Source organism: Eleginops maclovinus, chromosome 11 (genome assembly GCF_036324505.1).
Source record: "Eleginops maclovinus isolate JMC-PN-2008 ecotype Puerto Natales chromosome 11, JC_Emac_rtc_rv5, whole genome shotgun sequence".
Lineage (NCBI taxonomy): Eukaryota > Metazoa > Chordata > Actinopteri > Perciformes > Eleginopidae > Eleginops > Eleginops maclovinus.
The window spans coordinates 25,325,315-25,347,221 of NC_086359.1; the positions used below are offsets into that span (position 1 = coordinate 25,325,315).

The 21,907-nt window shown below is 47.1% G+C and overlaps 4 long non-coding RNA genes across 4 annotated transcripts; all 4 read left to right on the forward strand.

The window, feature by feature from the left end:
- Nucleotides 1–10,111: 10,111 nt before the first annotated feature.
- On the forward strand, nt 10,112–12,046 carry LOC134871889 (uncharacterized). Its single transcript, XR_010166753.1, has 3 exons — nt 10,112–10,432; nt 10,539–10,682; nt 10,859–12,046. It is a non-coding gene; the product is annotated as an uncharacterized LOC134871889 (long non-coding RNA).
- A 128-nt stretch (nt 12,047–12,174) lies between these two features.
- On the forward strand, nt 12,175–13,485 carry LOC134871886 (uncharacterized). Its single transcript, XR_010166749.1, has 3 exons — nt 12,175–12,371; nt 12,603–12,777; nt 13,032–13,485. It is a non-coding gene; the product is annotated as an uncharacterized LOC134871886 (long non-coding RNA).
- A 2,483-nt stretch (nt 13,486–15,968) lies between these two features.
- On the forward strand, nt 15,969–16,376 carry LOC134871891 (uncharacterized). Its single transcript, XR_010166754.1, has 2 exons — nt 15,969–16,148; nt 16,270–16,376. It is a non-coding gene; the product is annotated as an uncharacterized LOC134871891 (long non-coding RNA).
- A 3,985-nt stretch (nt 16,377–20,361) lies between these two features.
- LOC134871892 (uncharacterized) lies at nt 20,362–21,171 on the forward strand. The gene is made up of 2 exons (XR_010166755.1): nt 20,362–20,951; nt 21,065–21,171. It is a non-coding gene; the product is annotated as an uncharacterized LOC134871892 (long non-coding RNA).
- The last annotated feature ends 736 nt before the right edge of the window (nt 21,172–21,907 follow it).

Here is a 21,907-nt window from a genome sequence, read left to right on the forward strand (position 1 = left end):
TGCGCCCCGCAAACCCATACACACAGAAGACGTTATCCCACAACTTCTTAGCAACTTGTTTTGCTTGTTGGTTTGTGCAGGGAAAGGCATGGGCCAACTTTGTGAAGTGATCTGTCAGGACAAGAACATCTACTGAACGCTGCTTGCCATCTTCCGCACTCCAGAAATCCAAACACACTAGTTCCATAGGAGCGGTGGTCCTGATACTTTCAAGCGGAGCTCTGGCAGAAGGATCCGGTGTCTTGGCCAGGATGCACCTCTGGCAGCACTTCACATAGTCCTTAATTTGGTGCTCCATTCTAGGCCAGAAGAAGCGTTGTCTTGTCAGGTAAATCGTTCTTGCCTGCCCTTGATGTCCGGCCAAGTCATGTACACCACGCAAGGCCTTGTATACCAGACTTTGGGGCAAGACAAACTGACGCCTCTTCTGTTTGCTCAAGGGAGCCTTGGTGACTCTATAGAGCACTCCATCAATGACATTAAGTCTCTCCCACTGCTTGATGAGTACCAGAGCACTTGCGTTCAGACCGTCTCTCTCCCGCCTTGAGGGTCTTCTCTGTCGACTCAGAAAAGGCATGACTCTAGATAGGCCGTAAGGTGAACCTCGAAAACTCCTTCAGAAAACCAGGCTTGCTCCGTGCTCTCCGTACCAAACGCGCTTTAGTTCATAAAAAAGAATGAGTTATGTTGAGAATGTAAAAAAAGTTCCGCCGCTTATAACACAGTACTTTTTTCGTTCGCAACGTTTAAAGGAAGAACTAGTGTCTGGCAAGGCGTATGTACATATTCGGCAGGCGTAATAACACTTTGGCCCGCGAGAGGTGCCACGGTTGAAACGTCATCAGAATGGACGAATCGGGTAGCTGGTATGTCAGCTGAGCTGGTAAACAGAAGTAGCATGGCAGCCACCGCAGCAGCAGCGCGATCGTTCAGCAGTACCGAAGAAGACGAAATTCCAATCGAAAGTGTTGCCAAAAAAAAATCTTCTAAACGTAAGATTTGTTACATGCACATATCTTCAGTTAAGCATGAGGAAACACAGAATTTCACCTGCACAAGGTGGAATACATATCGAAACAGTCTTCGGCAGTGGCTAGAGTTGAGGGGTGAGTGCAGAGACGTATCAGAACATTTCCAACACTGTCTAGAATTGGACTATGAGGAAATTCCTGAAGATGCAGCTTTCCATCCTACATGCTACCGGAGATTTATCGACAAGCGCGACATCGAGAGAACCAAACGGCGTCTCTTGCGAGAGAAAGAGAGGGATGATCAACAAGACCCCCAAACTAGCGAGGCTATGCCTGCTCCATCGACTGGGACTACTCCGACCAGGAAACTTCGGTCCAGGTCAAGCCTGCCCATCTCGAGCTCTGGTCCCGTTCTTCCTGCCATCTGTATCATTTGCAAGAAGGCCTGCAAATTTGTCGTCGGGGGTGGCAGACGTCAAAAAGAAGCTTTGACAAAAACACAGACTTTAACTGCAGGTAAGACTGGGTATCAGCCTCACCCCCCCACCACACAGTAGGTAGTCTATGCATCCCATCCCCCAACACACACACACACACACACACACACACACACACACACACACACACACACACACACACACACACACACACACACACACACACACACACAGAGAGATGTTGGGAGAAGTTGAATGACTATCTAGCCTACACTGCTACCCCCCCCCCCGTGTGTTTTAGATTTTAGAATTAAGCACATTTTGACCTTAATAGGGTAGTGTGTATGTTTGCATGGATGTCATAGAATGCCTGATGTTAATATGCCACTGAATACCTGTTCAGAATTGTGGCTCCTCAGCCTGATGTCCTCTCTGGTCAACACACTGCTTATCAGCAGCCAGCCCATCCCCCGGGCCATTCCCCCACTGCCCCTCTATCACACTTGTACACTTGGGATTTTTCCGCTTCTGTCCCTGTGTGTTGCTGGGCGGCCCCTAATTCTAGTGTAATTCTAATATGAATGTATGTGTGAATTGCCATAATGTGTGTGGGTGTGAAATTACATTCCAATACATAACATCACCATGCCTATAATATGCCCCCCCCCCCCCACACACACACACACACACACACACACACACACACACACACACACACACACACACACACACACACACACACACAGAGAGAGAGAGAGATGTTGGGAGAAGTTGAATGACTATCTAGCCTACACTGCTACCCCCCCCCCCCTCCCAGTGTTTTAGATTTTTGATATAGAATGAAGCACATTTTGACCTTAATGTGTGTATGTTTGCATGGATGTCATAGCATGCCTGATGTTAATATGCCACTCAACCAGACTCTGTCTCTAGACGTCTGTCCTGGCTGTGGTGTACATCTGTGTGCATAAGGAATCCTTTTTTGGGTGCAACACCTAGCGCCATTTTTACAACACCACTCCACCAGGAGTCTAATCGTTTGCCTGCCTATTTATTCATCCTTTTTTCTTTTCTTTTGTACAAGGCAAGTTGCAGGAAGCTGCTGAAGTAAAGGATGACCAGAGCATCCTCATTCACATCAAGGACAGAGACTGTGTGGCTCTGGAGGTGCAGTACCACAAAAGTTGCTACAGACAGTACACAAGATTTTTGATTGATCCTGCCAAAGCAAAGAAAGAACAGTAAGTCATATATTAATTTTATATAAAAACACATACAGTACAAGGTGTGTCCTATGAATGAGACAGTTTGTTCTCACAACACGTATCACAACGTATGCTCTCACAACACATATCTTCTCCTATATTTTTTTCTAAGGATCGAGCCAACGTTTGATCTGAGCTATAAATTATTCTGCGAGAGGGTAATCCGTCAAAGGCTGCTGATCAACCAAGAGGTGCTGAGGATGAGCCAACTGAGGAAGGCCTTTACTGACCTGGTGCAGTCAAGTGAAGGTGTTGATGCTTCAAGCTACAGGTAATTATTTGTCAAATCCAAGGGAATTTTCATACATATGTGTGACCACTCTGCTTGTCATCTGCACATACATGTATTATTTTGCAATAAGGAGGATGGCAGTCTTCTTGATAGTGTGATGTTAGTTACAGTATTATACTTATTGCATAGCAAGTAAACTCCACCTATAATATTTTATTCACTCTCTGTGTTGATTTGTGAAGGTGGCTATTGTATATCAGCCACAACATGAAGCCCCCCTTTGCTGGTACTCATATGACTCTTTATTGTTTTTGTTGTTGATTTGTTGTGTTACAGACAGGATGCATTGAAGAACAGACTCAGCCGTGATTTTCCTCAGCTAGTGTTCCACACCCCCGCCAAACGCAACACGTCTGAACTGGTTTTTGCTGAGAACTTGCCGACACATGCAGTCTTGGACTTGTTACCATCAGGTGCGGAAACGACTCAGTCCAGCGAAATGAGCCAGACAGACAGCGACACGGAAAGAAGAACATCAAAGCAACAAACAACAACAGAGGACACACGGACACTTTACACAGCAGCTTTGCTTTTGAAAAGACTGCTTAGTAACAGTCCTGGCATGTCATGCCCATGGCCCCCCATTGCAGAAAACTTCAATCTCACTGAAGCACAAACAGTTGTTCCCCTTGAACTTTACAATTTAGTCAGCTGGATTGTAGGTGACACAGAGGATCCAACACTGGAGCAGTTTGTCACCATTTCTGATGACATGCATTTCAAAGTGCTTTCTGTCTGTCAGGACATTGTGTACCTTGCCTCAAAGGGCCGTAAACAGACACCCAAGTCATTGTGTTTAGGCTTAACCGTGCGACATTTAACAGGATCATCACGTATTGTTTCACCGCTGAACAAACTGGGACATTGTGCATCCTGGGACACAGTCTTGAGTCTGGACACTAGCCTTGCACAGCTGACACTGCTAGAGGGTACTGACAGGGTACCAAAGGGATTCTCAAAAAGGGCACCCACAACACTAGTGTGGGATAACATTGACTTTGGTGAGGAGACTATCAGGCCGTGGAACAACTCATCACACCAATGGAATAATGCTCCAGAGTTTTTCCAGCGAGACCATGTCCACTGCCACAAGACAGCCTCTGAGAAAGGGAGTTTCCTCCTTCAAAGCTCCACCCCAAGTCCCCATGGAGCCATACCATCAGACCAAAAGGCAGGGCCCACGCAACTTGGGTCAGCTGATGGAGGCAGAGGCATGCAGAATGGACACCCACTTTGCTGCACAAGCTGAACTAGCATATGTTTTTGTGAAGTCCATGGAAGGAAGTGCAATCCCAAGCTGGACAGGGTTCCATACACTGCTACAAGCTGAAAACACTCTGCTGAAGTCAGCACTGTATTATATGCCAGTCATTGAGGCATCACCAACTGAGATGTCAACAGTCAACACTATCCTGAAGCGAAGTGTCCAGATTGCTGACCAGCTTTAACTGGATCACATGGTGTTAGTGTTTGACCAAGCCATATATGCCAAAGCTCAGCAAATCCGTTGGAAACATGATGACCTCACACAGCGTTTAGTCATTAGACTTGGGGAATTCCACACAACCATGTCCTACCTGAGTGTTTTAGGAAAAAGGTTTGGAGATGCAGGGCTTCAAGATGTTCTCATTGAATCCGAAGTGGTCGCCCCAGGATCCATCAATGGGGTGATAAATGGCCATCATTACAATCGAAGCATGAGGGCACATAAACTTCTGTATGAAAGCCTGCAGCGCATCAGATTTATCACCTTTCTGGACACCTTGTCAAATGAGGAGAGAGCTGAATACATGCAGGCCATCAGTGAGATGAAGCATTCTTTTCCAGACACCTTTTTGGATGTTTTAAGTACAGAGCAGAGGTTTCAGAGTATGTGCTCAAAATACTCTGACTTCGTACAGAAGAGAAGTGCGGAAAGCCCAACATTTGCCTTCTGGAGCTCGTATATCGACATGATGCAGCTACTCCTCCTGTTCGTGCGAGCAACACGAGAGTCAGACTGGCAGCTTCACCTGGCAACTGGCAGGTTAATGATGCCATGATTTTTTGCCTACAACAGAGTGAACTATGCTCGGTACTTGCCTCCATACTGGCTGGAGATGGTGAATCTGCCAATTACACATCCCTCTTGCCATACTGAGATGACTGTGAAAGGTCAGTGGACTGTCCAGCGACAAAGTGGACATGGATTTGCCTCCATTGCCTGTGACCAGGCTATCGAACAAACCTGCAACAGAGATGCCAAGACCAAAGGTGGCTGGACAGGCATAACACAGAATCGCTCCGCAGTATATCGTTGGATTTTGTCACAACATGAAAGGGCTGCAATAGCAAGACAGTGCAAAACCATGGCTGGCATATCTCCTGAAGTGCGCAAACGAAAAGACCTTGACACCACACGGATCAATGCTGATGAAAAGGCTGTCGGCAGTATAATTTCCACTATTGATTCTATGCTGAACCCTTTTGATACACACCAAGAACACATTGTGTGTATTAGCTCTGGAAGAGTAGCAACTGAATACATCACAAAGGACTTGCTTGTGGCCTCAGAAAAGGGTGAAAATGCCACACAAGAGTTTATGGACCAGAGACTGCTTTCAGATTCAGTTGACATCTTTGCACCCATAAAGTCACAAAAACTGAAGACTTTTAGTGACCTGGCTAAGGCAAAAAAGAAATCTGCAGCTGGCAAGGAAGTGATTTTGCGTGCTGACAAGAATCTTTTTTCCAGGCTCCTCATCTTAGGTCAAAGCAGAAAGATAGAAATGAGGGAAATTCTGTCTTACTCCCTGGGGACGGTATCCTACCCTTTGGCCAGTGCTGATGGTTCAATTGCTAAAACAAACAAGTCAGCTCTAATGGATTTACTCGAGAGCAAGGGTGGAGACTGCTTAGTTGACAGTGTTCCAGCAGATGGTGCCATTCTTTTTGATGGCATGGCAGTAATTCAGGCTATCAGATCCAGACCAGGTACATTTGGAGAGCTTGCTGAGACCATACTCCAGTACATAGTCCAACTTGCTTCACAGCACAAGTGTGCACGCATTGACTTTGTGATTGACCAATACCCCGACATTAGTATTAAAAGCACTGAACGGGCACGTCGAGCTGATGGAGGATCACAACGCGTGCAGATCTATGGCCCAGATCAGCGGACCCCAACCCAGTGGAAAAAGTTTCTTGCAGAAGGAACAAATAAAGAAGCACTTGCTGAGTTCTTATACGATGTGTGGACACATGCTGATCTTAGAGCAGTGGGAAGAAACCTCAGCTTGTACATAGCACATCAACACCAATGTCACTGTGTGACTGTACAGGAAGGTGTGCAGTCTGTTCATGCTGTGGAAGACCTGCAGTGTGACCACGAAGAGTGTGACACAAGGGTGTTTCTGCATGCACAACATGCTGCACAGGAACATAAGACTGTCATTATTAAGAGCCCTAACACTGATGTAGCAGTCATTGCTGTGAGTCTGCAGAAAGAATTGCCATGCAGCTTGTACTTTTTCACAGGGACGGGCAACAGAACACGCATAATTGACATTACCAAGGTGTCTTCAGCTCTGGGAGCCAGTGTGTGTTCAGCCTTGATTGGGATCCATACATTCACTGGGTGTGACTCCACAAGTGCCTTTTATGGCAAAGGCAAAAAAAAGACATTTGCTGTGGCATGCGAGAAAGATGTCTACCTGAAGGCTTTCAGAAATCTGGGGACTGAATTTAACTTGGACCACTCTACATTTGCATTACTTTGCAAATATGTATGCCATTTGTACGATCAGCCAACTGCAGAAAACATCAATGAGGCAAGGTACAAAGCATTCTGTATGGCATCATCAGCCTTACCAGAATTATCCATCCCCCCAACAAGTGATGCCCTCCACCAGCACTGCAAAAGGGCAAATTATCAGGCAAAAATAATGAGGTCATGTGTAAGGCAAAAGATTGGTGCTCCATCTCCTACTGGACATGGTTGGCATCTGGAAGATGGAAATCTTGAAGTGACATGGATGACAAGAAATCCAGCCCCAGACTCTGTTTTACATGTCATACACTGTGGTTGCAGAGGGAGTGCCTGTGAGACAAAGAGATGCTCCTGTTTCTCTGCAGGACTCTGTTGTACAGACTTGTGCAGGTGTTCCAGCTGTTCAAACACCACAAAGGAAACAGGGGATAAAGAAGATGACAGCTACCCTGACACTGACAGTGAGGAATAGTGTGTGTGTGTGTGTGTGTGTGTGTGTGTGTGTGTGTGTGTGTGTGTGTGTGTGTGAATAGAGGTAAAGTTTTTACCTCTATTCTACTCCATTTGTATAATTTCTTTTATTATGGTTATGTATATATGTATATAAGTTTATGCCGGTTGATGTAAATGCCAGTTGATGTGTATGCCCTACCTGTTTTGATTTTTTACGTGTTGTATAGTTATTAGTGAATAAATCAATAAATGAATACCTGAATGGTCCTGATCATTGAGAATTAGAATTATTTCCATTCATTAATAAAAAATGACAACATGAAAAGGTAACCTAGCATCCACTTGCACAATAGTTGTTTGTACTATAAATAAAGCACTGTTCTGAATTAATTTAGCCCACGTTGCAAACACGTGGATGGTTATCAGCAGGGTTGCCGCGGGGTAGTGAAAGGTAGTAAAAGGTAGTAAATGAAATTAGGCCGAATTAAGGCCGGTAAAAAGTAGTGAAAAGTAGTAAACGTCATCTGACGAGGTAGTAAATTTTCGAACACCAATCCAGCTGGGCGTATGATTTTTTCTATTTGTGTAATTTACGTGCAGGCCTATCTCCTTAAATTACTAAACTTGCGTGGATTTATTTTCATGTTGCAAGTAGCAGGGCCGCGGGAAGTAATTTTGAGCAGTGGGTGCTGAAGTTCGCCAAGCCACGCCCCCCCTTAGTTATTGTTGCTAAGTCCAACAAAATTTTCGCGGCTATTCAATGATGTCACATGTACCTCGCGCACTCCCTCAATCATTTTAGGTACGATACAGGGATATATTGAGGCGCATGAAGGACCCGACTTGGCCACCGGGCGAACCGATGAAGAGCGTACGGACATTGAAGATATGCTGGCCGTGGTTAGAGGATATCCTGTAGTGACTGCAGCCCGCCCTGGTCCGGTGGCTGATGACTGAGAAATCTGGAGGGACTCTAAGACACTAAATGCCTCAAGCAATGGGTCTTTCCTTATATAACCTACAGTATTATTCCGATCTTGTTCGAGTTTCTTATTCTTGTTATCTGTTCTACAACAAACTTAGTTAAGACTAACTTCCAATTACGCTACTTCATTTACTACCAATATTAACGGAGATAATCCAATATAAACATATTGATTTAAAAAAAAAAAAAAATCATTTTAGGTACCCGGCTAGCTTGCTGTCAAACCTCTTCGCGAGTTCGCCAGTTAAGACATGGGCAAATGCAAATTTTCGGACCTCTGGCTGGAGGAATCGTTGTTTAAAGAATGGCTTAGGCCAGTAGTTGGCAACAGCCAAGAGGCTTATTGCAACGTCTGCAAGAAGACGATAAGCATTACCTGGATGGGGGTGAAGGCGGTGAAATCGCACATGCTATCAAGTAGCCACCAAGCTAGGATGCGTGGACGTAACGCTCAGCTACCGCTGTCACTGTTTTACACTGGCACAACGGCTACATCGACGCCCTCAACCTCAACTGCTCCTTCAACCTCCACTGCTCCCTCAACCTCGCTTGCTCTCCCCCTGCAATACCCTGCCAGTAGTCCTACCACCAGCAACAGGTGCACGACAGACGGTCAGAAGCAGACGCTAGGCACTACCACCTCTACCTTGCAGGCTGAGGTACTGTGGTGTTTAGATGTAGCAATGAAACACCACTCGTTCAACTCGAACGAAGGCATAGGAGAGCTGTTCAGAAATATGTTCCCGGACTCCGAAATCGCCAAATCCTTCGCTTTGGGCAAGGATAAAACCGGGTACATAATAAAATTTGGCATCGCACCCTATTTTAAGAGGCAACTGGTTGAGGCCATAAATAATGCCGGACCGTACGTCCTTATGTTCGATGAGAGACTCAATCAATCGTCAAAGAAAAAACAAATGGACATACACATTCATTTTTTGGAGGATGGTTGTGTACGCTCGAGGTATTTTGGCTCACAATTCCTGGGACATGGGAGAGCTGACGATCTGTTGCAGCACATCAAAGTAAGTTTATTTTCCTATTATACTTATTGGTTACATAGGGGAGATTGTTTGCACATTTTCATGGATTTTTGATAATTGTATTTATTTAGCTTACTGTTGAATTTCTGTAATATAATATTGTAAAATGTATGCAATTAAAAAGATGTATCAGCCAACAAAGCTTAGGGTGACCAGACGTCACAAGACTGTAGGTCAAGGTGTTAGCCGTTATGCTTAAATTCGTTCGTTCGTTCGTAAATTCAATCTGACGCTCTGAAAAATAGAATCGCGCTCTGAGTTTGAAAAAGACGAGCGTTCTTCTGGCCGTGAATTTCCGAACTGTTAAAACGTTTCAGAGTGTGCTCGGAGTGGCAATTTACGAACGCACCCTTAATCTGAAGGTTGAGCATGGCTCTGATAAAGCCAAACCTATATTATAGGGATTTAGTTTATTATAGTGAGCCACATTTGGAGAACCAATGATCTAACTTTGACAAAGCAGTCCTTGACATAGGCCTAATATCTATCACTGTGAAATGTATCCCAAGACCTGACTCATGTTTTACTTTAGGATAATAAAGCTAAATGTTTGATTTGAAGCATATACAGTATTACCTTCTGATGTGTATTGAATGTGGTTTACTTAAGCAATACATTAACATTAACTTCATTAATTTCTGTGTGACAATTCACAGGAATGTGTTGCAAAACTCAACATGAGGCAGCTTCTCTCAGTAGGAATGGATGGCCCAAATGTAAATTTCAAACTCCTGGATCTCCTTCAAAAGGAACATGCTGAGCTGCATGGAGGTGCTCAAGTCCTGATGGTTGGGAGCTGTGGACTCCATACCCTCCACAATGCCATGAAGGCAGGCTTTACAGGCTGGCAAATTGACAAACTCCTGCGCGCTCTCCATTACCTCTTCCACAACGTTCCTGCCCGGAGAGAGGATTACACCAACATCACCGGGTCGTCCTGCTTTCCCCTCTCTTTCTGCGGCCACAGATGGGTGGAAAATGTGCCGGTTGCAGAGAGAGTCCTGGAAGTTTGGACCATGATTCAGAAGTTTGTCAATGCTGTTGAGGATAAGAAGGTCACAAAACCAAACACGGCCTCTTATGATGCCATCCTGGCAGCACAAGGGGATCCACTCTTAATCCCAAAGCTTCAATTCTTCCTCGCCATTGCGAGAAGTTTTAACCCATTTCTCAAGAAGTACCAAACAGACGAGCCAGTGTTGCCTTTTTTGGCAGAAGATTTAACTGAGCTCCTGTTGGTAAGTATCACTGTAAAGATTTTGATTCATTAATTTGAATGTAAACCTATATTAATGTATATGAATGTCTGGGTAACTATCTTCTTGTTGTTGTTGTCATCATCAGAGTTTACTGCGGCGGTTCATCAAAAGGGAACTCCTACAGGACCAAACCCCCCTGCAGCTGATTAAATTGGACATCTCTGAGGAGAAGAACTGGGTCTCCCTCAAAAGGGTAGATATAGGCTTGGGGGCTGAATCTGCCATCAAGGTAATTTTATTGTTGTTTATTTGTTTTGCGGGGTGAATTTGTGAATTATGATGCTTGCACAAATCAACTAGCAAATACAATTTGTTCAGTATTAATATTATCATCACAATAAGTTATGTAAACATTTCCTTTCAAAGAAAGCATTGACATGAATGTTCCTTAATGTTCCTTAATAGGCACTCCTGGGCAAACCAGGATCAAAGATAGGTGAACTCTCTGTACTCCACCTCAGAAAAGAGTGTTTGCAGGGTCTGATTAAGATCGTAAAGAAACTGCAGGAGAAATCGCCATTGAAATTCCCCATAGTTAGGCAGATCACCTGTTTGGATCCCACAAGGATGGCCAGGGATCCAGAGTGGTGCATCCTACAGATGAAGTCATTAGTGCAGGCTTTCATCCAGGGGCAGCAGCTGGCAGGTGGCATTGCAGCTGGTAAGAACATATTTTATAGGGACAGTAGAAGTGGATAAGTTATTCAAATTGATTAAGGTCTTGTGCGTGGAATCTCTTTTGTGGTTTTCTGCTTTTTTACTGTGACAGGTGTGAAAGTGTCTTGCTTTTACAAAATTAAACTTTATGCTCTCATAGCTCTCTATATCAGGGGTTCTCAACCTTTTGCAAGTTGAGCCCCCCTTTCAAAGGTTAGAATATTGTCCCCCCCCACCAACCTTGATGTCAATGCATGATTTCAAGCACTCAAATTATTCTACTTTTCTTTTCTTTTTTGATAGCCACATCCAGTGTTCTTGTGAGTTATGTGATTTTACTCTGTTTGATGTAGAAGGTGTTTTGGCACCTTGCAAGCAGATTCAGCTAAACAAGTCACCGACGCGCAATTGTATCAATTTGTAATTTAGACAAGACCTCCGTGCCCCCAGGTTGAGAACCACTGCTACAGATACTATTATGTGTATCTACGATGTACTGTATGTACTTTTGTCGAATGGATGGTGAAGCAGTTGACTGGAATGTGTTAATGAAATTAATATATCTTAATTTTCGTATCAATGTTGCAGGTGATGTCACCATTCAGCAATTCACATCCTTTCTCTCGGTCGTGGGCAGAGAAGAAGAATTTGTTTCCTTCCAACCCCTGAGGCAGCGTCTGGATGTCTTTCTCCACTCCAAACTCTGCACGTCCCACCCTGACCTGCTAAAGTTCTGCCAAAGTGCTCTCCTCCTGTCCCATGGACAAGCCACAGTGGAGAGAGGCTTCTCAGTAAATAAGGAGGTAGAAACGTGCAACCTCCGTGATGAATCTCTCGAAGCCCTCAGATTAATCTGCGATAAGGTAATTGTCTGTGGCGGCGTTCTGAAAGTTCCTCTGACCAAGGAGCTCCTGGCCTCTGCTGCTTCATCGAGGTCACAATAGAGCTCCTGCAGATGATGTCATATATGCTGGTCACGTGACGAGATACGACAGGGGCAGCCATTTTGGCAGTCATCGCGGCAGTAAATTGACAGGCACTGGCAGACTGTCAAGGATGGTGGGTAACTGCTGTGCACCAGGTTGCACAAATAGGCGTGGGAAAAAGAAAGGTGTATCGTATTATCGCATTCCTAAAGACGCGGAGAGGAGGGAGAAGTGGATTGGAGCGATTAAAAGAGCCAGGAGCCTTCAGAAAAAGACTGAAAGATGGGACCCCCCGGCCGTTGGCTTTCGCTTATGCAGTGATCACTTCATATCAGGTGGGTGAAGGAATACAGTACAATGCTACAAAAAGTTTCTGGTCAGTTTAATTAAATTTAATTAGTTTAATTTAAGAAGTAGCACCCAGTTATTATAGCTAACGGACACTGTGATGTCCCTTTTTAACTCAACAAGTGTGGCTCTGGCGCAGCCTAGCCAGTTAGCAAGTTAGCTTGTAGCAAGCTAGTGGTAAACAAACCCGTGTTGAAATATTCCTTCTTATTTTGTAGGGAGAAAGAGTGATAATCCGTTGAGTCCGGATTTTATCCCCTCAATTTTCGATTACCTTCCATCTCCAGAGAAGAGGAGACATAAAACGAGACTGGAGGTTTTTAACAGAAGGCAGAAGGCTAAACTGCACAAAGTAGAGCAGGCAAAGATATCTGCAGAAGCCATCCGTCAAAGGTGGGTAGATCAAACTCCTGTCTGATTACATGTTGGGTCTACTTGTGATCGGTGTGTTATTCAGATTATTTTATTTCAAATAGTTAACTGCCGTGATATGGTTATAAACAATAACGTCACACCAGTCATTTAATGAAGGCTAATATCATATGATTTCCATTAAACATGTCAAACTGTAAACATGTAAACATGTCAAACTGCCATCAGTATTGTATGCATGAAAGCTTATTTTGCTGCTTCTGTGTTTTCATCAGGACATCAACTGATGCAGCCCCAGAAGACCATATCACAGAGCCTTTGAAGGAGCCCCCCATCACAGATCCGTTGGAAGACTCAGCCGATGATCCTGTCCAGCCTGAACCAGTAACACCACCATGCACCTCTGAAACCTGCTGTACCCGCATCCAGAGTCTTGAGCAAGAATGCCAAGCTCTAAGGGCTGAAAATGTGTTGTTAAGGGAAAAGATTAATAGGAAGACCCTGACAGAGATTAGTTTAAATAACAATGATAAAAAGGTGAATGTCCTCACTGGGCTGGCAACCTATGCATGTCTCATGACCATTTTTCAATATCTGGCTCCATTTCTCAAAGTTAAATCATCAATAACATGTTTTCAACAATACATGTTGACTTTGATGAAGCTTCGAATGAACTTAACATTTGACTTTTTGGGTTTTTATTTTGGCATCGACCCAACTACTGTCTCCAGGCACTTCTCTGATCTCCTCGTGCCTTGCGTTGTTTTTTCCCCACAGACTGAAGAGAACAGCTGACACATGAGAGCAGCTCTCCCCGAGTCCCGCTGTGCAGTTGCAGTGGGCTCCCAGCACAACACCGTCGTTCCTCACCACCACCCATGGCTTTAGTTGACTTTCATTAAGCCTTTGGGAGTGATTAACCTATATGAAATTCCAAAACAGATAAATAAAGGTAAAAAACGCCAGCCACTTTGGTTGAGTACGATCAAAAATACAAACTAGCAAGTTACAGATGCACTGCAGTAGCTATCCAAGCTAAAAAACATGCTAACGTGACACTTCCGTAGCTAGCCAAGCTAATAAACAAACAATGCTAACGTGACACTGCCTATCAAACTGGAATAATTTAATACTTACCCTTGCAGTGATGATGCCGAAGTTTTTGGATGTAAGACTCCACAGTTGAATGTTGTTTACGAAGCCGGACTGACACCATTTGTAAGCCTCCAAGCTTTTGTACGCTCTGAGGGAGTCTCCTGAGTACACTGATGGAAAGCTTACAAGATAGCTGTGGATGTCTGCGTAGCGCAAGTCGGGTACATCGTCTTCAGAGCAGGAGGTTATGCTCTTGAAAAGCACACCGGGTGAATTATATGGGTCGCTTATATTTAATCTCTCTAATTTTGTACTATAAAGCCGAATTTCACTTGAATTAAAATGAGAAGTATACTCGCTCGGTAAGAAAACACTGGCACCGGTGGTCATGTTGACTGCCAAAATGGTGGCTCCCAACCAAAAGTCACGTGACCGCAGGAGCTCTATACAGGCTATACCTTGATAGTGAGCGGAAAAAAAAAGGAGAATGCCACACAGGAGCTGAAGAGGAAAGCAGCAGAGAAAGAGCTGGAGGACCTCCGGAACCGGCGGCAGGTACTCCACAGTGTGTGCCATTCACTCCAAAATGACGCCGACAAATATGCAGAGATGGCCGAGGGAAAGGCAGGAACAAAGATGGCTGAGCTCATCACAAAATCAAACACTTTTCGGAGAAGACACAGGGGAAAAAAAGCAGAACTTCTCCAAGTGGATAAAATGATTGAAGAAAAGGCCACACAGTTGAGGCACTTGTGACCCTGCTGGCTAACTGTTGTTTAAGTTCTCTCTCTCTCTCTCTCGGACAGTTTTTGCGTCCAGTTGAAGTTAAAGTTATTTCTTTGTTAATAAGATATTGTAATTACAGTGAAAGTTGCACTTTATTATTATCTAGTTTATTCTTTTTTTTCAAGGCCCTAATTTAACCACTTGAAATTAGTTTTTGTTATGCAATTGTTACTTTTTGACATTTTGAGTAAAAACTATGGACCAAGGCCTGTTGTGTCATCTTGATTAATCCAACTCCTATGGTAGAGTTCCTTCTCACTTAAATGTAGCTCACTAGCTTGCTCAAACAAACAGACACTCACATACACCTACAGAGTCTCTCGCTCTCTCTCTCTATGTGTGTGTGTGTGTGTGTGTGTGTGTGTGTGTGTGGGCCAGTTTTTGTGTCCAGTGGTGGAAGTTATAATTGCCCTGTTAAATTGTGATGAAATATGTTATTAATTCGTTTTGGAAAGATATTTCATTACTTTACGCGTCACTTTACTTCACACTTTACGCTGCTACAGTTGCAGCTTGAAGTCGTGCTGGTAGTAAAAAAAAAATTGAAGGTAGTAAAAGAGGTAGTAAAAGGTAGTAAATTCAACTTAAGAATCTCTGTATATACCCTGTATCAATAACGATTGGAATTCCATTAATCAAAATGACAACATGGAAGGTCACTTGCATAACTGTGCTTCGTGCTGTAAATAAAGCACTATTTAGAATTTATTTGGCCCAATTCAGAAATACATAAATGAGCATTATCATTGATAATTATTATTTTATGTTCACTTTAAAATGATATTTTGGGAGATTATTTTCTGTAGGTTCGATTTGACAGCACCAGACAGGTTGTCATTTTTCCAGTTTGTTGTCGTAAATCGGTTACGTGATTGGTCTAGCGCGGTCACGTGGTGTCTTGTGACGTCAAAATCTGAGGAAAATAGTTCTTCAGAAAACGTCTCGGTTTAAGAAAAGTACTGGATTCTGTGAGGCGGAAATTTTTTTATAAGTGCAACATAACTTGGTCATTTTTGTCAGAAACGGGCATGTAGTACGGAGAGCACGGAGCGAGCCTAAACGAAAACGGGGTTCACCTTACGGCCTAAGAGATGCCAGGGTCAAGCTCTTGGCTTTTTCGGAGCTCTTCCAGGGAGAAGGCAGGTAGCAGATCCTGCCCTGGTGGAACAAGGTGTTGAACGGACTGGATCAACTCTGTCGCCCTGGTCTCTGCAGCTGCATCCCAGTGGTCATGAGAATCAAGGACAGCTTTCACAATGTTGTTACACAGGGGCGGGGAACAATGGGACTGAGTCACAGCACCTTGTCTTGACCTCTTCGTCCGTGTTGTGGTCACAGCAGTCTGCTGTGTTTTTCCTCCTCCTGGGTTTGCCACTCCCCCTGTCTGTCTCACTTCACACCTGGCCGTCATCTGCAATCATGCTCACCTGGTCGTCATCTCCAATCAACTCCCCTTCATAAACCCTTGGATTCCCTGCTGTCGGTGCCAGATCGTACTTCGCTCTACAGTGGTAATGATACGTGCCTGGCTCCAGTTTACCTTGTTACCTTGTTACCTTGTTACCTCGCTACCGAACTCTCGTCTCTTGTTGCCTTTGACCACAACCTAACTCTGTTTCCCTCTGCCTGCAGTTATCCGGATCACGCAATCCAGCTCGCCTGCCTCACCCTCCCCCCGGCTTCCGCGTCCTCTACCTGCTCCTCCACCTCATTCAATAAACCCTCTTGCATCAATTCAACACCGTCTCTTGTCTGCTCTTGGGTTCAGAATCGTTATCACAACAGAACGATCTGGCCAAAATGGACCCAGCGGACATTGACAGCATCCGCGGAGCTCTCGCCGCCCAAGGCACTCAGGTTGCTGAGCACAGCCAAGCCCTCCGGGAAGCTATGGAAGCCTTTAAGAATCTCGCTACCCGAGTCACTCAGATGGGTGCGCAATTGGACTTACTAGCCCCCCTTACCACAGCGCCTCCACCGTCAGCTTCACCTCCGCCGGCCCCCACTCTCCCGACACACCTGCCACGAGCTCGTGAGCCTCTCATTCCTGCGCCTGAGCGCTACGCTGGGGACATGGTATGTGCAGAGCCTTTTTGATCCAGTGTTCACTAGTTTTCAGTCAGCAGCCCCTCACCTATCCCACTGAAAAGGCTAAGATCGCCTACATTATGGGGTCACTTAAGGGTAACGCATTAGAGTGGGCTTCAGCATTATGGGACAGTGATTCCCCAGTCAACGATAATTTTGAGCTTTTTGTAGCCGAAATGAGGAAAGTTTTTGATCATCCAGTAGAGGGAGGGGACGCCGCCAAGCGGCTTATTTCCCTTCGTCAGAGCTCCCGCAGTGTAGCTGAGTTCTCCGTCGAGTTCCGGACCCATGCAGCCAGGTCGGGCTGGAACGACAGGTCACTATGTGGGCTTTTTCTTTCCGCTCTCAGCGAGTCAATTAAGGATGAGCTGGCTACTAGGGAGGAGTCTAACACTCTCGATGAACTGATCTCCCTTTCCATCCGGCTGGATAATCGTCTACGCGAGCGGCGTAGGGAGAGGACAGGCAGTTCCGTACCCCCGGCACTCGCTGCTTCCTATTCTCCTCACTTCCCGAGAGCTGCTCTCTCTGCCCCCGTGACACATGCAGTCACTGAAGAGGAGCCCATGCAGCTGGGGCGCACTCGTCTTACCCAAGCGGAGCGGCTTCATCGGATCAAGACCGGAGTGTGTCTGTACTGTGCGCTGCCCGGGCATCTCATCTCCACCTGTCCGTCACTACCAAAAGACAGGGCTCGGCAGTGAGACTCGGGGCCCTGCTGAGCCACGCCCCCTCCGTCCCCGTTCCTCACTATGCACGCTCACTGCTGGATGCCACTCTGCTGTCCCTCGGTCATCCCTTTCCGGTATCGGCCCTTGTGGATTCGGGAGCGGATGAGAACTTCATCGACGCCGGCTTCGCGTCTCAGGTTGGCATTCAGTTGGAACAATTACCCTCTCCATTAAACGCTAACGCCTTAGATGGCCGCCACCTGGCCCTTATTACTCACTGTACTAAGCCCCTTGAGTTAATTGTTTCTGGTAATCACCACGAGATGCTTCAGTTTCACGTCATCCTGTCTCCCCTTACTCCCCTGGTTCTGGGCCACCCCTGGCTCAAGCGGCACAATCCCCAATTTGACTGGTCTTCTGGCAAGGTGGTGAGTTGGAGCACTTTTTGTCACTCCACCTGCTTACAGTCTGCCCTGTTTCCAACAGAGGGAGGTGTCCCCTTGCCCCAGGAAACCCCCGACCTCTCCTTGGTTCCCCCCATCTATCATGACCTGGGAGAGGTGTTTAGTAAGTGTCGTGCACTCACCCTGCCTCCCCATCGCCCCTATGACTGTGCCATTGATCTCCTCCCCGGCGCCCCTTTGCCCAGTAGTCGCCTGTATAACTTGTCCCGTCCTGAGAGGGAGGCCATGGAGAAGTATATTAAGGATTCTCTTTCGGCTGGCCTCATGAGACCCTCCTCTTCTCCTGTTGGTGCAGGATTTTTTTTTGTTGCCAAGAAGGACAAGTCTCTTCGTCCATGTATTGATTTCAGGGGACTCAATAACATTACAGTCAAAAACAAGTATGCCTTGCCCCTCATCAGTTCCGCATTTGAGCCGCTGCAGGGTGCTACAGTCTTCTCTAAGTTGGATCTACGCAATGCCTACCACCTGGTGCGTATCCGGGAGGGCGATGAGTGGAAGACTGCTTTTAACACCCCCCTCGGCCACTTTGAGTACCTGGTCATGCCCTTCGGCCTCACTAACGCCCCTGCCGTGTTCCAGAACCTGGTAAACGATGTCCTCCGGGATTTTCTCAACCGCTCAGTTTTTGTCTATTTAGACGACATCCTTATTTTCTCTCGCAACCAGGAGGAACACTTCCAGCATGTCAGGCAAGTTCTTCAGCGGCTGTTGGAGAACAAATTATATGTGAAGGCCGAGAAGTGTGAGTTCAGTGTCACCTCTGTATCCTTCCTTGGGTTCATCATTGAGAGCGGGCAAGTGAGGACCTGTCCCGAGAAGGTCAGTGCAGTGACAGACTGGCCCATTCCCGATTCCCGCAAGAAACTGCAGCAGTTCCTGGGATTTGCCAATTTCTACCGGAGGTTCATCCGTGATTACAGCAGGGTTGCAGCACCTCTCACCCGTCTCACCTCTCCTGCCCGCCCATTTGCCTGGACGCCTGAGGCGGAGACTGCCTTCTCTGGTCTTAAGAGACTTTTCTCGTCTGCCCCCATTCTTATCCAACCTGACCCCTCCAGGCAGTTCATCGTGGAGGTCGATGCGTCTGACACGGGGGTGGGGGCGGTCCTGTCCCAGCGCTCAGCTTCTGATGAGAAGATTCACCCCTGCGCCTTTTTCTCTCGCCGGCTGGTACCTGCTGAACGTAACTATGATGTTGGTAACCGAGAGCTGCTGGCTGTGAAACTGGCATTGGAGGAATGGCGGCACTGGCTTGAGGGGGCAGAACAGCCGTTCGTGGTTTGGACCGACCACAAGAATTTGTCATACATCCAGACAGCTAAGCGCTTGAATTCCCGCCAAGCCCGGTGGTCCCTGTTTTTTGGGCGGTTTAATTTCTCCCTCACCTACCGTCCCGGATCCCGTAACGTCAAACCTGACGCCCTCTCTCGTCAGTTTAACACTATGAACACACCGGCCTCCCCTGACACTATCCTCTCTCCTTCCTGCCTCAAGGTTGCTGCTGTCACCTGGGAGATAGAGTCCCTCATCCGGAAGGCCCAAGTCACCGAACCAGATCCGGGCAACGGCCCTCCTAACCGTTTCTTTGTCCCCAGTTCGGTTCGCTCTCAAGTTCTGGTGTGGGGCCACACATCGCGCTTTGCCTGTCACCCTGGCGTGGGCCGCACCCTGTCCCTCCTGAAGAGGTACTTTTGGTGGCCAGCGATGGACGCTGACACCCGGGCATTCGTGCTTGCCTGCACGGTGTGTGCTCGGGCCAAGTCCTCCCATCAACCTCCTGCTGGTCTGTTACGCCCTCTTCCTGTTCCTGGTCGGCCCTGGTCCCACATTGGCCTTGATTTTGTGACTGGTCTTCCTCCCTCTAAGGGCCACACTGTAATACTCACCGTTGTGGACAGATTTTCGAAGGCGGTTCACTTCATTGCGCTTCCTAAGCTCCCCACTGCCACAGAGACTGCCCAGCTGCTTGTGCAGCATGTCGTTCGCCTCCACGGGATTCCCGCTGACCTCGTCTCCGACCGTGGTCCCCAGTTCGTTTCCCAAGTGTGGAAGGCCTTCTGCCGAGCGCTGGGGGCCTCTGTCAGCCTGTCATCAGGGTACCAGCCGCAGACTAATGGGCAGGCTGAGAGAGCCAATCAGGACCTCGGAACCGCGCTGCGTTGTGTGGCTGCGCGCAACCCCTCGGCTTGGAGCGACCATCTCTCTTGGATCGAGTATGCCCACAATTCCATGTCCTGTGCTGCCACCGGCATGTCCCCGTTCGAATGCTCCCTGGGATACCAGCCACCCTTGTTTCCTGCTCAGGAGGATTACATCTCCGTCCCCTCGGTCCAGCACCATCTCCGCCGTTGTCGCAGGACGTGGAGGGACGCACGCACCGCTCTGCTGCGCTCTGCAGAGCAGAACCGGCGCATTGCTGATCGCCACCGGGCTCCCGCTCCTGCCTATCGGGTGGGTCAACAGGTGTGATTGTCCTCTAGGGATCTCCCCAACTGGCTCCAAGAAGTTAACCCCTCGTTTTGTTGGCCCTTTCCCTATTATTTCCGTCATCAATCCCTCAGCGGTCACACTCAAGCTGCCTCCAGCCATGCACGTCCACCCCACCTTCCATGTCTCTCGTTTAAAGCCAGTCTCCACCAGTCCCCTCTCCCCCCCGGACGTTCCCCCCCCACCTCCCCGTTTGATTGACAACCACCCAGCTTACACCGTCCGGCAGTTGCTGGACATTCGTCGTCGGGGCAGGGGGTATCAGTACCTCGTGGATTGGGAGGGTTATGGGCCAGAGGAAAGGAGCTGGGTTTCGCGGGGCCTCATCCTCGACCCCTCCCTCATCCGGGATTTTCATCTGGCTCACCCAGAGAGGCCTAGGCCGCCTGGAGGCGTCCATTGAGGGGAGGGTACTGTTGTGGTCACAGCAGTCTGCTGTGTTTTTCCTCCTCCTGGGTTTGCCACTCCCCCTGTCTGTCTCACTTCACACCTGGCCGTCATCTGCAATCATGCTCACCTGGTCGTCATCTCCAATCAACTCCCCTTCATAAACCCTTGGATTCCCTGCTGTCGGTGCCAGATCGTACTTCGCTCTACAGTGGTAATGATACGTGCCTGGCTCCAGTTTACCTTGTTACCTTGTTACCTCGCTACCGAACTCTCGTCTCTTGTTGCCTTTGACCACAACCTAACTCTGTTTCCCTCTGCCTGCAGTTATCCGGATCACGCAATCCAGCTCGCCTGCCTCACCCTCCCCCCGGCTTCCGCGTCCTCTACCTGCTCCTCCACCTCATTCAATAAACCCTCTTGCATCAATTCAACACCGTCTCTTGTCTGCTCTTGGGTTCAGAATCGTTATCACAACAGTCCGCTGACACTGGACCTTTAAGCGAAAGACATCCTGAACTCCATTTTCTCCAACTTCATCAGATTCGGCAAGCAGATTGCCATAGGACTCTGTAACAAGTCTACGCCCAACTGTCTTGGCAAACGGGTCCCGACTGAGAGCATCAGCCACTACGTTCTTGGTTCCTGCAATGTGCTTCAGACTGAAAGTATAAAGAGCGAGCTTTGCGACCCATCGTTGTTCGCAGGCGTCGAGTTTGGGCTTAGTCATTATGTATGTGAGTGGATTATTGTCCGTCCATACTGTGAAGGAATTGCCCTTCAGCCAATGGCTGAATTTGTCACACACACTCCACTTCAACGCCAAAAACTCAAGCCGGTGAGCTGGATAATTCTTCTGAGAGCTGCTCAGTGTCTTACTTGCGAAAGCTATGGGACGGGCTTTACTTTCACCAGCTGCTACTTGTGACAACACTGCGCCAAGCCCGTCCAAGGAAGCATCAGTTGACAGAATCAGGGGACGTGAGAAATCAGGATGTGCAAGGACCACACAGTCCAGCAGACTTTCTTTAAGACTGTCAAAGGCGATGTCACACTCTGGAGTCCAGTCATCAGGTTTCAGTTTCCTGAATGTTCCTGCCTTCACATTCACTTTCACTTTCATCCTTCCTCTTCTCTTTTGTCCAGCAGTCAGAGCAAAGAGTGGCTTGG